We start from the raw sequence: 14,133 nt of genomic DNA on the forward strand, positions 1-14,133 counted from the left end.
AAATGGATGGAGCTGGAGAATATCATCCTAAGTGAGGTAATCCAGTCTCAAAATATCAATCACTCACTGATAAGCAGATATTAGCTGGTCTTCAATAACAACAAAAGTAATAGAAAGCTCACATACACACAGAAACTGAACAACACTGTACTCAATGATAACTTAGTCAAGGAAGAAATAAAGAAAGAAATCAAAGACCTTTTAGAATTTAATGAAAATGAAGGCACAATATACCCAAACTTATGGGACACAATGAAAGCAGTGCTGAAAGGAAAACTCATAGCTCTGAGTAGCTCCAAAAAGAAACTGAAGAGAGCTTACAAGAGCAGCTTGACAGCACACCTGAAAGCTCTAGAACAAAAAGAAGCAAATATACCCAGGAGGAATAGACAGCAGGAAATAATCACTCTGGTCTGAAATCAGCCAAGTAGAAACAAAAAGAACTATACAAAGACTCAACCAAACAAGGAGTTGGTTTTTTGAGAAAACCAACAAGATAGATAAACCCTTAGCCTTATTAACCAGAGGGCACATAGACAGGATCCAAATCAACAAAATCAGAAATGAAAAAAAGAGATATAACAACAGATACTGAGGAAATCCAAACAACCATCTGATCCTATCACAAAAGCCTATATTCAACAAATTAGAAAATCTGCATGAAAGGGACAATTTTCTAGACAGATACCAGGTACCAAAGTTAAATCAGGATCAAAAAAATGATCTATACAGTCCCATAACCACATAACCACAAAAGACATAGAAGCAGTCATTAATAGTCTCCCAACCCCCCCCCCCAAAAAAGCCCAGGACCTGATGGGTTTAATGCAGAATTCTATCACACCTTCAAAGAAGACCTAATACCAATGCTTTTCAAACTATTCCACAACATAGAAACAGAAGGAACATTACACAGTTTGCTCTATGAAACCACAATTACTCTGATACCTAAACCACACAAAGACCCAACAAAGAAAGAGAACTTCAGACTAATTTCATTTATGACTATCATCGCTACAAAAATACTCAATAAAATTCTTGCCAACTGAATCCAAGAACACATCAAAATGATCATCCTCCATCATGAAGTAGGCTTCATCTCAAAAATGCAGGGATGGTTTAATACATGAAAATCCATAAATGTAATTCACTACATAAACAAACTCAAAGAAAAAAAACCACATGATCATTTCATTAGATGCAGAGAAAGCATTTGACAAAATCCAACACCCCTTCATGATAAAAGTCTTGGAAAGATTAGGAATTCAGGCCCATACATAAACATAGTAAAAGCAATATACAGCAAACCAGTAGCCAACACCAAACTAAATGGAGAAAAACTTGAAGCAATCCCACTAAAATCAGGGACTAGCTTAGGCTGCCCACTCTTTCCCTACCTGTTCAGTATATTACTTGAAGTCCTAGCCAGACCAATAAGACAACAAAAGGGGGTCAAAGGGATATATATTGGAAAGAAGTCAAAATATCACTACCTGCAGATGATATGATAGTATAATTAAGTGACCCCATAAATTCTACCAGAGAACTTCTAAACCTGATAAACAACTTCAGCAAAGTAGATGGATATAAAATTTACTCAAACAAATCAGTAGCCTTCGTCTACTCAAAGGTTGAAGAGACTGAGAAAGAAATTAGGGAAACTACACTCTTCACAATAGCCAAATACCTTGGTGTGACTCTAACCAAGGAAGTAAAAGATCTGTATGACAAGAACTTCAAGTCTCTGAAGAAAGAATTCAGAAGATCTCAGAAGATGGAAAGATCTTCCAGGCTCATGGATTGGTAGGGTTAATATAGTAGAAATGGCCATCTTGCCTAAAGCAATCTATAGATTCAATGCAATCCCCATCAAATTTCCTACTCAATCCTTCATAGAGTTAGAAAGATCAATTTCTAAGTTCATCTGGAATTACAAAAAAAAAAAGTATAGCAAAAACTATTCTCAACAATAAAATAAAAGAACTTCTGCTTGAATCACCATCCCTGACCTCAAGCTATACTACAGAGCAATCTTTACAAAACCTGCATGGTATTGGTACAGTGACAGGCAGGTAGATCAGTGAAATAGAATTGAAGGCCCAGAAATAAACCCATACACCTATGGTCATCTGATCTTTAACAAAGGGGCTAAACCTATCCAGTGAAGAAAAAAGTAGTATTTTCAACAAATGGTGCTGGTTCTACTGGCAGTCAACATGTAGAAGAATGCAAATATATTCATTCTTATCTACTTATACATTGCTCCAGTCCATGTCATGGCCCTCCATGTAAAAGCAGATCTACTGAATCTAATAGAAGAGAAAGTGGGGAAGAACTTGGGGTACATGGACACAGGGGGAAATTTCCTGAGCAGAACACCAATAGCTTATGCTCTATGATCAAGAATTGTCAAATGTGACCTCATAAAATTGCAAAGCTTCTGTAAGGCAAAGGACACTGTCAATAAGACAAAATGGCAATGAATAGATTGGGAAAAGATCTTTACCAATTCTACATCTGATAGACATTTAATAGCTAATATATACAAAGAACTCTCGAAGTTAGACTCCAGAGGAACAAATAACCCTATTAAAAATAGGGTACAGAGCTAAACAATGAATTCTCAACTGAGGAATCCTGGGTGGCTGAGAAGCACCTAAAGAAATGTTCAACATCCTTAATTGTCAGGGAAATGAAAATCAAAACAACCCTAAGATTCTACCTCACACCAGTCAGAATGACTAATATCAGAAACTCAGGGGACAGCAAATGCTGGTGAGGATGTGGAGAAAAAGGAACACTCCTCCATTGCTGGTGGGATTGCAGTCTGGCACAACCATTCTGGAAATTGGTTTGGCTATTCCTCAGAAAATTGGACGTAGTACTACCTAAGGACCCAGCTGTACCATTCCTGGGCATATATTCAGAAGATGTTCCAACAGGTAATGAGGACACATGCTCCACTATGTTCATAGCAGCCTTATTTATAATAGCTAGAAGCTGGAAAGAACCCAGATGTTCCTCCACAGAGGAATAGATACAGAAAATATGGTACATTAGTACAATGGAATACAACTCAGCTATTAAAAACAATGAATTCATTAAATTCTTAGGCAAATGGATGAAACTAGAAAATATCATCCTGAGTGAGATAACCCAGTCACAAAAGAACACACATGGTATGCACTCACTGATAAGTAGATATTAGTCTAAAAGTTCAAAATAAACAAGTTTTAATTCACCCAGCACAGGAAGCTCAAGAAGAAGGAAGACCAAAGTATGGATACTTTGATCCTTCTTAGAAGGGGGAACAAAATACCCATGGGAGGAGATTCAGAGACAAAGTATGGAGTAGAAACTGAAGGAAAGCCCATTTAGAGACTGCCCCCACATGGGGATCGATCCCATATACAGTTACCAAGCTCAGACACTATTGTGGATGCCAACAAGTGCTAGCTGAAAAGAGCCTGATATAGCTGTCTCCTAAGAGACTCTGCCAGTGCCTGACAAATACTGAGGTTGATTTTCACATCCAAACAATGGGCAGAGCACAGTGTCTCCTAGGAGGAGCGAGAGAAAGGACCCAAGGAGCTGAAGGGGTTTGCAGCTCCATAGGAGAAACAATAATATGAACCAACCCGTATCCTCAGAGCACCCAGGGACTAAGCCAGGAACCAAAGAGTACACATGGAGGCACCCATGGCTCCAGCTACATATGTAGCAGAAGATGGCCTGGTCAGACATCAATGAAAGGAGAGGCCATTGGTACTGTGTAGACTTGATGCCCCATTGTAAGGGAATGCCAGGTCAGGAAAGTGGGATTGGGTGGGTTGTTTAGCAGATGCACACAAATAGGTTTTGTCAAGTATGGAAATGATTAGATAAAAAAAAAAAAGACTTGAAAACAGAAAAAACTGTTCCTGGAAAACTAAGGCAGGAGAAGAAAGCACAGCAGAAGAATAAGTTGGACTTGAGGAGATCTCAGTGTCTTTGAAATACATATGAAAATACATGATAAAATCTATCATTTGGTACTATGCATATATAATACTGTTTTGCTTTTATTTTTGTTTTTTGAGCCAGGGTTTATCTGTGTAGCTCTAGCTGTCCTGGAAGTCACTCTGTAGTCCAGGCTGAACTCAAATCAAAGATACACCTACCTCTGCCTCCCAAATGCTGTAGATTAAAGGTGTGTCACCCCTGCCCTGCCATAAGAGTGAATTTTATGGCATGTAGGAAAACTAGCATTTCATTTAGAGAATTAGCTATACAATTACCAAAACAACTTTTTAAAAAATTAATTCTGTGCCTTTTTCTCAGGAAGACGCATTTGTCCACTGTCTAGGCATGCCAACAACAAGCAATGCAAAAAAGGACACTACCATGAGTATGGGTTCTCCTTAGAGCTGTGAACAAAGCATGACCACTCGCACAGAGCCCAGAAGCCAAGGAGGAGGATTGTCACCTTTCTGCTGTAGGTATTTGACATAACAGGAGAAGGCAGCCCATTGTGCAGAGAGGAAAAGCTATGAGACCCTATGAGCAGGGGTGGGGTAAAAGGCGCTGCACAGAAGCCAGTGTGCTAGACTGTTATGCTGATCTCAGCCATGCCTTCTCTTTAATGAGCCCTAAGCTGTTCTTTTTGCACCAGAGGAGCACAGTGGTCCAAATTCAAACCACAGTTGCCAGTTCCCAGGTAGCTCTCTTGAACTCAGTGACGGTTTGACTTTTTAGTTCTTACTGGAAAGACTAATTTTGACGATAACAAGAAGAAAGTGAAGGTTTCTCTAAAGCTTTTGTTCTCTGGAGTTCATAACTACCCCAGGAGTTTACCTCAGAGTCAATGTCATTACTGATATGAAATTCAGAGCCACAAATTTCAGGAAAATAACACATTTAGCTGTTATACCCCTGTGGCTTTATTTACACAGACATGGACAGGCCTTCCTGTGCTGCATGTAGAAAACCAGAGTGTAATTTCTATGATCCCAGGAGTCACACAAAACCAAGTATATTTTATTGTCATAGAAAGCCCCCTCTCTAGGAAGTCAGCATTCTGAAGCAGGCTGCAGAGTTCTTGTTTTCCCTTTGTATTCCCTCTTAGAAGGTCACAACATCTTAAGAATTGCAATATGTTTTATTGTCCTTCAGAAAATGAAAGGCTGAAGAACCTGTGAGATGGAGACAAGCCCTCACCTGAGCATGAGTATGGTGGTCACTTACTGGTCTTCTTGGGTGTGGACACTAGGTCAGACTTCCTTGTACCCATTCTGGGGTTAGCACTGAACAACCATTGCTTGTACAACAGCATTTTTCAAGTAATTGTGTGTATGTTGTTCCTATGACCATTAGGGATGTTGGACTATATCCTCCATGTTCTCCTCTACAATCCTAGGTACAATGTAAACAGTAATTTAATCATTTTTCTAGGTTCTGTAGGGTCCAGACTGGGCTTAAGTTCTTTGCTCAAATGTATCAAGTTGCTTCTTTGTTGTTTCATGCTTTCAAGGCTTCCAGGCTCTGTGAGCCTGGGTGGATCACATGTGATCTACACCACAACTTCTTCCACCAAGAAATCAGAACGTTTTGTATGCATTCTCTATGTCAGGTTTAAAAGAATCCCTGCCCCTGAGTGAGGCTTCAGGCTACTTTAGGCATGGCCATTGGGATGTACAGGAAGCTCTTTAGATATTTAAGTTATTTAATCTTGGAAACCAAATTCCTTCAAGAGCTATTCTTTATAGGATGAGAGGTACTTATTCTAGTGGAGTGTCTTCATTGTGAATGATTACCCAATCCATTCATGCACACTTCTGCCAGTTAATGATATAAATGAGTGATAATGCCATGAGACACTATTGGGTGCTGAATCATGATCTACATGTTCACTAAACAGAATATATTGCATAATCTTACAGAAGCTTGATTTATAAGGCACCACACAGTTTCACAATGAGAAAGGCATTTTCATTTTGTTATTATAATTGATAAGATCGATATCTTCATTTCAAAAGAATTTTTGTAAGTGTTAATGTCAAGAAATGTCACAATCACAGGATATCATTAACTTTAGTAGATGCTGACTGGATACAGATACTTCCTGACCTATTCATATATCCTCAGGAAGAGTCCTATAACTATACACTGAATTCTACCTGAGCCTGGAAGAACTACAGGAGGACTGGAGAGGAACACTTTTATAATCCTTCCAATGGGTAATGAAACATGGAACTGAGTCTAAAGGTAAAGTGTTCTTAGGAAGAATTTCCATGGTGGTGTCTTCTGTGATAGGATCTGCCATGGCCCCTAAATGAATGGGCCTACCATATGAATACAGAAATGCTCCCCTAATGGCTGCTATGCTAGAAAATGGATTGTAGTTCTCTAATGAGGTAGGAAAGGCAGAATTGTAAAGAGAATGGAACAGCTGTTGAAGCAGCTTTGCTGGGGGCAATAAGATGTGCAAGTGAAGTGAATCATTATCTGAGAAAGATTTTTTTCCATGTTAAAAAGTAATTGTAAAGGGAAAGGACATGAGGACACTATTCTGTGTGTCAGCATCTGATCTGGTGGGGAAGATGAAAAAAAGGGAGGTTGAAATGAAGGTGGTTTGGTTTCTGGTTTTTTTTTTTCCATCAAGGAGGAGAGTAGGAATTAGATCTGTTCTAAAAAATCAAAGATCTTGGAACCGGTAGAAAGAATTGGACCATGAGGAGGGAAGGATAAGGGTGTATATGGTAGAAATTGCCTCTTAGGCCCCACAAATACACAGGAAGGAAAATACAGGATCAGCAAGGATACAAGGGCCTTTATAATGGTCTAATACACTATGATAATCTTAGAACACTCTGCAAGTGAACAACTTGAATTGGGAAAGTGTTTTAAACAAGAAAGAAACTATGGGACATAGCAACAGATGATGATAAGTCTGAATACTGTATACATACAGAAATTATGTGTATAACAAAAAAACTCATTCCATGCTTCTTTATGAGAAAGGCTGCATAATCTGTGGCATCGTGGGAAAATTATGTTACTGGATCATATTAGTAGCTAAGAATAGTTGGTTATTCCAGATAGATCCCCATGAGTATCCAGGGTTGGAAGACAATAGAGGAAGGATCATGAAATAGGTGATGTTGATGTCCAATTCACTGATCCAGATATCTCTGTGCTCACAGGACAGAAGAAGAATTAATTCAGTAGGAACCTTGGCAGAATTAGAGGGCTATGGCCTTTACAATGTAGGAGAGACTGTGGGAGATCTGAGAGATTTGGAATGGTATGCAAGTCTAATTTTACAGGGATAGAATAGAAAATGTATTCTGATGCTAAGAAAGTAAAGACATGAATACCTGTGGTCTGCTGGACTCCTTAGCAAGTGGCAGGCGACTTCCTGCTTGCTTACCTATCCAAGGACCATAATGGGTGCTTATCATTTTAGCTGGAATATTCCAACATTTTCAGAACATTTCTGGTCTTGCCTGTTCAAATGTATGTACAGCATAAAGCATCCCAATAGTTATACACATTTCCTAAAGGTCTGTACACTTTAGACAAAAAATGTATGTAAGTTGCTTTCTCATCACCATATGAGTAACTGTTGTCATAAAAAATACATACATATGACTACAGCCTCTCCTGCCCCTTTTAAGGGTCAGTACTGCTGTTGCTATTTGAAGCATCTGCCACATAGCTTTATGTCTCCCAATGACAATTTATCTCCTTTAGTACTAATACACCCCTCCATGGGTCTGCTCCCCTTCCCTCAAAAACAATACAAATGAATTTAAATAAAGTTGGGTGTTTTTTAGTTATAAAATCAGAATATCTATTTCAGTATTGTTAAAGTAAAACTTACCTAACCAAAATTGTAAGATATCACCTCAAGCAGATACTCCAGAAATCACCAGGCATGTAAGGCACCCAATCTCACATCATGGAATTCCTGTAACTTTAATTTTTTCAATGATAGTTCTTAAATGTTTTAACCTCCATTCTAGCCCACCACCCACATCGAAGAAAAGAAAGAATACAGAGGAAGTGGACCTGTTTAGAAATGATTCTTTGGAGCAACTCCCATCTGTGTTGTCTTGAAATAAGCAGTTCAGTTCACAGGTCTGCAGCAGTAGCTCTATCCACTCACAAACAGTTTCTGGATATACCAGCAGTCCAGTTAGGTAGAGTCAGGATAGCAAACATGAATCAGCATGGCACTATCTAGCAGAGACAGCCAGGCATCAGCCAGATCAGCACAAGTCAACAGTAGGGACCAGGGCCAATAGTAATTGCCAGGAAAAGTTTTCAGCTGTGCCTCTCTCAGCAAAGTGAAGATCAATGAAAATGTGAGGCCAATATGTGTTTAGCTATGTAAGCAAGTTCAGCCGCCATCACTATCCACTGAGTCTTTTTTATACTCCCTCCAAACATCAAATTTCCTCCTTGGGTCTTGTCTCACTACTTGTCTTGCCTCAGCATGAGAGTCTGTCTCATCTGACATCACTCTGCCAATCAGTCTGAGTCTACAGAAGCAGCAAAATATGCAGCACACCATCAGAAGTTTTCGGTGTATTTCTCTTTATGGAGTCTTGACGAATGCAGCTCAACTATGCAATGTAAGGCAGACCAATACAATACATGCATGTTGTTAGTGAAGAATCTTTCATCACACGTCCTTACTTGTGTTTGCTTTAGCAGAACATCCTTTCAACTGTGTCTGCTTCAGTGAAATCTTCATGTTTGTTTCAGCAAAACTCCATCCAAGAAAACTGACTTTCCAAAGAACCCTTAAGTTTCCACTTCAAATTCCTGCTCAGGGCACAGGGGGAAATGTAGGTTTCTCACTAGCGGAGGAGGTTAGCAGGGTGAAAAGCAGCCCCAGAAGTCAGCCTTGTTTATATATTTGTCTCTGCCCTATCTGCACTACAATCCTCTACTGGACATTATTCTCACAATCTTTTAAAATAATATCTACTCTAGAAAACATGCTAACCATTGTGGTAATTATGAGGAAACAAAACAAATTATTCCCTTCTTTGGCATACCTTAAACAAAGGTATTGTAAACTCTTTGCCAGAACACCCATTAGATCATGGACTCCAACCAATTTCTCAGATCAGCTTGACAATGTCAAATAATTTACTTACTTCTGAATCCAAACCTTTTACTCCTGCCCTCTTTACAGGTTTGGTAGTGCAGTGTCTGCAACAATTTAATGGGAAGATTAAATGGAAGGTAGCTGAGATTTTTTATAAAATCTCGTACTTTATAAAAGTACAAAGTTGGATAAGTTGAAAAATTTTCCCTGAAATTGCTCCAAATCTCCCCAGAGATTCTAAATGAATCCTCCAATGACAGGTGATTTGGATATCAAATTCGAACTCCTCTATTTAAAAATATAATTTTATGAATGTTCTAGAAGCTTCTAGAGAATGGGCCTTAAGTAGAGGAGAGACATTTTCAGGGGTATTGAAAAATAGAAACTACAGACCAACTTATTCTGTAGTAGTTCCAGCTTGGAGTGCTCCATGCCTGACTTCTCCAGCTGTGAGTGATCCCTGCCTGACTCCTCACAATGCATTCACTCAATAGACCATTCTTGCTGATTTCCACTCCTTAATTAAGCCCAAGGCTCTGGAGTCCGGAGACTGCTGAGCCAGTATCCTACCCAGTTTCCAGGATAGATACTGACCCTATTAACTGCTACGCATCAGACCAACACTATTATTTCTCAAGAATACTTTTCCAAAGGTTTCCACTGAGAAGTACTAGAACTCAATAGGACCAAAGTAGTAGGCATTTCCTTAAGCCTGTAAATGACCAGACCCTTCAAGTCAACATCTGGTGTCTTTATATTAGAGCTATGGGGAGCTTGTGTGGGTTCTGTCTTTACTAGAAAATTCCATTCTCACAGTTTCACCTACTGATCACCATTTCCTCTTCCCCAGTGAACCTTTGCAACACTTAGCAAACAACTTCCAGATATTCTTTCCCATGGTTCCTGGGATTTATTCCATCAGCTACGTGGAAACTGGTACACATCTCCTGCTATACAGTCTGGAAAGATCATATTCTTTTGTAAATATTACCTAAGCTCATGCTGGAGAACTAAAAATCAAATCACAGTTTCAAGGCTCCCTACACTCCAGAGCCATGGCATCTTGGACAGGTAGCTCATCTGTCTTAATTAGGGTTTTATTGCTGTGAAAAGACACCATGATCAAGCAATATTATAAAGGAAAACATTTTATTGGTGCTGGCATACAGTTTCAGATGTTCAGTCCATTATCATCATGGTGGGAAGCATGGCAGCGTCCAGGTAGACTTGGTGCTGCAGAAGGCACTGAGAGTTCTATATCTTGATCCCAAAGCAGCCAGGAACAGACTTTTCTGCACTCGGGTGCAGCCTGAGCATAGGACCTCAAAGCCACCAGAGTGACAAACTTCCTCTTACACGTCTTAATAGTGTCACTTGCCATGGGCCAAGCGTATTCAAACCACCACACACATCCATATTGAACTTCAAAGTTAAGCTATTTCATAAGTTGTGAGTTTTTGTCTGAGAAAATACCAGATAATATGGGAAGAAAGAAATGAGTGGCATCTGTTTTTCCATGGGTCCTATAGTTTCCTCTGCAGCTGCCTTTGACTTACTTAATGGTTCAAAATATACCTTGAGCCTCGCTGTTGTGGGGATATTTTCTATTCTTCACTGTCACTTAAAAGTGCTAATTCTCTTCTCCTTTCCTCAACACAAAACTGGAGACTCTTATGGTTAAGCACTAAAAAGTATTTGTTGCTACATGCCATTTTATCAATTATACCAGAGTAAGGCTGTGGGAATGTTTGAAAATGTGGTTAACCATTCTAAGAAAAATACACATATGCAAGATAAATGCCAGGAGTAAGGGTGGGAACTGTATTTTATCCAGTAACTGATCTGAGAATTAATAGTTATGAATGAAATCACTGAAAGGGACCATGTGTAAAGATTTTTAGGGCTAAGCAAGTATATACATAGCAGACAAATCTTTTCCTGGTACCTCAGTTGACATGGAAAGGTGGCATGTATTCACAGCTCAGAATGCTGTTTGGAGACATATATTCACGGTGGAATGATTGCATCAGGATAATTGAAGTTCTATCATTTTCTATACATTTTAATTTTTATGATATCATTGGAAATCTTCTCTGCTATCTATTTTAAAATATCAAGTCCAAGATAATTATTTTTAACTACTGTTACCATACAATGTAATCTTGGCTATGGCAATGCTGTAGGGCCTGGGTCAGAGCTATGTTAGAGAGTCTTCATCTTCCTCCTATAGAATTTAGAGCCTACTAGAGCACAGTCTGAGGAAGGGCCAAATCCAATGTGTCCCAGTAGATGAACTGACCAAAAGATGACATCTGGATGTATCAAGCCAAGGGAACTGGGGGCAGAAACATGGAGTAGGCAATTGAGCCCATGCTGGAACAAATGGCTGGGGATCTGTAGAAGCACTGGCTGTGGGATTTCATAAAATACTTCTTCATAAGGTATTTGTGAGAATTGTCACATGCTGAAGTCAGCACCTCCACGAGGAGGTTCTGCACAGTATCATCTGTGCCACTTCTACTGAGGATTGTGGCAAGGAGGTACAAATTCTATGACACAGTGAACCCATTCCCAAAGATGCCCCTCAGAGAAACCCTCTCCTATGTACCAGGGACATGGAGCAGGGAGTACCTCCCACAGCATAGATTACTGAATTGGAAAGCCCACTGTTGTCCACTAACAGAGAACACAAGATCATAGTGAGCACACAGATAACTGGATAGACATTAAAAAACACAAATGTTGCTGAGGAAATGCAAGGTGAGTGCAAGTCACATTGGTTATGTTGGTGTAGGTCAGCCTAGAGACCTTCATGTTGAAAAGTAGTAGAAAAGCAAGTAACACTATGCCACAGAGGTTGTGAGGGGTGTTCGCGGGGGATATGACAATGTCTCATACAGAAAATTACAAATGAGGTAGGTAGTTTCAAAGAACAAAAATACTTAGTACAAAATATACAAGGGTGGCTATTTGTGTGGGAAAGGTACCCTAAATGGTTCACAGATACCACCAGCCCTAAGGGACATCACTAGTCTTTTGACCATACATTCAGAATGTACCCTTTATTTTATTCTAATAATGTTATCACTGCAACGTTGGAGACAGAATCCAGGGCTCTGTGGATGCTGTGCAGGCTTTCTCCCACTGAGTCACAGACCTGTCAACACACCATTTATTAGTACCATATATTTCATTGCAAAATATCAAAACCAGGAAAAAAAGGTCAGGAGGAAATAGGTGCTCCCCAGCATGGACATCTGGGAGCATTCTCTGTGATGTCAAGAATTGATACTGCCATTCCTCTCCTTCTGGGTATTCCAGCTTAAAACAAGTTGTGAAAAGAAAAAGAAATGTTGACTTTGAAAATGAAAATATCCTAGAGAAAGCGAGATGGAGGCATGGCCTGGCCCATATTCATCTCATAGACTCAACTGTTCAAAGTGAAACAGTATCTCATTTTCCTACTTTCCCATCATCACTGGAGGCCTTGGTGGGTTTCTATAATCTGAACCTCAATCTAGGGTAAATTTTGTATTGTTCTGTGAGTCAGAATTGCAGCCCTCAAATGTAGCCTAGATATTTATTTTACTTATTCTCTCTCTCTCTCTCTCTCTCTCTCTCTCTCTCTCTCTCTCTCTCTCTCATATTTATTTCTCTCCCCACAATCTCAATAAATTATCCAGCCTTGCCTTGATTCACTCTATCCCACACAGGCATGACCCTTTTGTCTTCCGTCCTCTGATTACAGGGATTCCAGTCTAATAAGAGCACCATTGATGCCTTGGGTGTTACTTTGATTTCATTCCAGGCTAAATGACACATGCTGTCTTGTCATACAAGATAGATACAGTCTTCCCTCTATAATCACATACTAAGTGCCCAGAAACTTCAGGAGATGTGAATGTTTGTAAACACAAACTATCATCAAACACTTTATTGTCTATAAGTTCACAGAGTCAAGTATTCTGTTTGTATGATCACTGACTTTCTTACTTCATAAGAAGAAGTAATAAGTAAGAAGTTACTTCATAACTTCAGTTATGTCCCCTAACTGAAAATCACATATCTTCTTGTGGGGTCCAGACTTGGCCACTGTATTCTCTTTGTTCCCTATCTCAATGCTGGAAAGAAAAAGCCCTGGAGTTGCTGAATGTTGCTTTGTGGCTATAATTTAACCATTAAACTATAATGGGACAATCATATTTAGTCCCTCTTTTTAAACATTTTTTTGGCAGGATAGGTTAGAAGGACTGGGGTGCAAATATTGGAAATCATGATATTCCAAGGCAGGGAACAATAAAGTGATTCTATTGTGATAGAATTTTTTCAGCTAGTTATAATGCCAAGGACCAGCCTTGGATTGGGAGAGGGACCTGAGTAAGGGATAAATAGAAGAAATGACTTGGAGTCAATGGTGGGTGAAACCTGACATCTCTGTCCTCTGCTCAAGATGGCTCTCTAGACAGCTCTTTAGATAGCTCTGGGGTTTTCCAACCAAAGTTTGAAAACCTGCTAGAAAAATTCTAAAAGAGATGTAATAGCTCCCTAGATAACTCTTGGATTTTCCTAGCAAAGTCAGAAAACCTGCTATACAAATTCTAAAAGCTCTCTGGATGGCTGTTGGGTTTTCCATCCAAAATCCTAAAACACGCAGGAAAAATTCTAGAAGCTCTCTGAGTAGCTCCTCTCTTGCAGACCAAAGTTTAGGTTTTATTTGCATGGGCTCTTTCCTTAGGAATTCAAAAGCATATATCATTATAACTGGACCTAAAATTGATTTGTCTCAGGGTGGCCTTAAACTCAAAGATCTGCCTGACTTTCTAAACACAAACAATAAACTCAGCTGGGAGGGATCCCACCCAGAGGGATCCTACCCTGATATTACTATTCCCTCACTTCCTGGTACTCCTTTATTACTTGAGCCATGAGCCTTGTTTTTTTAAACTAGTTCTTTCTTTTTAATGACTCAGTCTTTCCAATCTGGAAAGCCCCTCATACAATTCATATTGCATTCTTATGTTTTACATAGTTAAGGA

General features: G+C 39.4%; 1 non-coding gene across 1 annotated transcript; it reads right to left on the bottom strand.

Moving 5' to 3' along the window:
* Positions 1-13,578: 13,578 nt before the first annotated feature.
* Positions 13,579-13,640, bottom strand: LOC127696867 (U7 small nuclear RNA). The gene has a single exon (XR_007980320.1). It is a non-coding gene; the product is annotated as a U7 small nuclear RNA (small nuclear RNA).
* Between the last annotated feature and the right edge of the window lie 493 nt (positions 13,641-14,133).

This window comes from Apodemus sylvaticus, chromosome 11 (assembly GCF_947179515.1).
Source record: "Apodemus sylvaticus chromosome 11, mApoSyl1.1, whole genome shotgun sequence".
Classification (NCBI taxonomy): Eukaryota; Metazoa; Chordata; class Mammalia; order Rodentia; family Muridae; genus Apodemus; species Apodemus sylvaticus.